This window comes from Schistocerca gregaria, unplaced genomic scaffold (assembly GCF_023897955.1).
Source record: "Schistocerca gregaria isolate iqSchGreg1 unplaced genomic scaffold, iqSchGreg1.2 ptg000657l, whole genome shotgun sequence".
Classification (NCBI taxonomy): domain Eukaryota; kingdom Metazoa; phylum Arthropoda; class Insecta; order Orthoptera; family Acrididae; genus Schistocerca; species Schistocerca gregaria.
The window spans coordinates 45,001-47,500 of record NW_026062041.1 but is presented as its reverse complement, the minus strand read 5'-3'; positions in this window follow the sequence as shown (position 1 = coordinate 47,500).

Below are 2,500 nucleotides of genomic sequence, written 5' to 3'. Positions count from 1 at the left end.
GGCACCAAATATCACCCCCCCGCCCTCGTGTTATACCACATGAAAAATTGCAGAAGTGAGAGACACAGACCCGCCAGCCTCTTGCTACAAGCATCGAACCGACGTGACATATCTGACGGTGACTCAGGCATCCGCGTACTGCCACAACTATCCACCCCCCCCCCCCCCCCACTCTCTCTCTGCCCCCTTCCCACACAATACCGAATTTAACCAACTTTATCGCTTAACCTAACTGTGGCTGTACCAGATTATCGCTTAACCTAACTGTGGCTGTACCAGATTATCGCTTAACCTAACTGTGGCTGTACCAGATTATCGCTTAACCTAACTGTGGCTGTACCAGATTATCGCTTAACCTAACTGTGGCTGTACCAGATTATCGCTTAACCTAACTGTGGCTGTACCAGATTATCGCTTAACCTAACTGTGGCTGTACCAGATTATCGCTTAACCTAACTGTGGCTGTACCAGATTATCGCTTAACCTAACTGTGGCTGTACCAGATTATCGCTTAACCTAACTGTGGCTGTACCAGATTATCGCTTAACCTAACTGTGGCTGTACCAGATTATCGCTTAACCTAACTGTGGCTGTACCAGATTATCGCTTAACCTAACTGTGGCTGTACCAGATTATCGCTTAACCTAACTGTGGCTGTACCAGATTATCGCTTAACCTAACTGTGGTTGTACCAGATTATCCCTTAACCTAACTCAATTTGTCCCTTAACCTAACTCAATTTGTCCCTTAACCTAACTCAATTTGTCCCTTAACCTAACTCAATTTGTCCCTTAACCTAACTCAATTTGTCCCTTAACCTAACTCAATTTGTCCCTTAACCTAACTCAATTTGTCCCTTAACCTAACTCAATTTGTCCCTTAACCTAACTCAATTTGTCCCTTAACCTAACTCAATTTGTCCCTTAACCTAACTCAATTTGTCCCTTAACCTAACTCAATTTGTCCCTTAACCTAACTCAATTTGTCCCTTAACCTAACTCAATTTGTCCCTTAACCTAACTCAATTTGTCCCTTAACCTAACCCACGTTGTCCCTTAACCTAACCCACGTTGTCCCTTAACCTAACCCACGTTGTCCCTTAACCTAACCCACGTTGTCCCTTAACCTAACCCACGTTGTCCCTTAACCTAACCCACGTTGTCCCTTAACCTAACCCACGTTGTCCCTTAACCTAACCCACGTTGTCCCTTAACGTAACCCACGTTGTCCCTTAACGTAACCCACGTTGTCCCTTAACGTAACCCACGTTGTCCCTTAACGTAACCCACGTTGTCCCTTAACGTAACCCACGTTGTCCCTTAACGTAACCCACGTTGTCCCTTAACCTAACCCACGTTGTCCCTTAACCTAACCCACGTTGTCCCTTAACCTAACCCACGTTGTCCCTTAACCTAACCCACGTTGTCCCTTAACCTAACCCACGTTGTCCCTTAACCTAACCCACGTTGTCCCTTAACCTAACCCACGTTGTCCCTTAACCTAACCCACGTTGTCCCTTAACCTAACCCACGTTGTCCCTTAACCTAACCCACGTTGTCCCTTAACCTAACCCACGTTGTCCCTTAACCTAACCCACGTTGTCCCTTAACCTAACCCACGTTGTCCCTTAACCTAACCCACGTTGTCCCTTAACCTAACCCACGTTGTCCCTTAACCTAACCCACGTTGTCCCTTAACCTAACCCACGTTGTCCCTTAACGTAACCCACGTTGTCCCTTAACGTAACCCACGTTGTCCCTTAACGTAACCCACGTTGTCCCTTAACGTAACCCACGTTGTCCCTTAACGTAACCCACGTTGTCCCTTAACCTAACCCACGTTGTCCCTTAACCTAACCCACGTTGTCCCTTAACCTAACCCACGTTGTCCCTTAACCTAACCCACGTTGTCCCTTAACCTAACCCACGTTGTCCCTTAACCTAACCCACGTTGTCCCTTAACCTAACCCACGTTGTCCCTTAACCTAACCCACGTTGTCCCTTAACCTAACCCACGTTGTCCCTTAACCTAACCCACGTTGTCCCTTAACCTAACCCACGTTGTCCCTTAACCTAACCCACGTTGTCCCTTAACCTAACCCACGTTGTCCCTTAACCTAACCCACGTTGTCCCTTAACCTAACCCACGTTGTCCCTTAACCTAACCCACGTTGTCCCTTAACCTAACCCACGTTGTCCCTTAACCTAACCCACGTTGTCCCTTAACCTAACCCACGTTGTCCCTTAACCTAACCCACGTTGTCCCTTTGCCTAACATAGTTCACTGCTCGGAATCTCTGGTGTCGTTGTTATCCTCATGTAGATGTCTTGCGAGTGTTGCTTACTTTCCACATATTCCCGCTATCCACTGTCAATTGTACTGCAATAGGACTATATCGCCCCCCCCCCCCCCCCCCCCTCTGCCCCTCTCTTTGTGTCTCCGTCCTCTCAAGCTGGTCGGTCTGGCGTTTGAGTGTTAAATGAGCCTCGCAGCTGTTCAG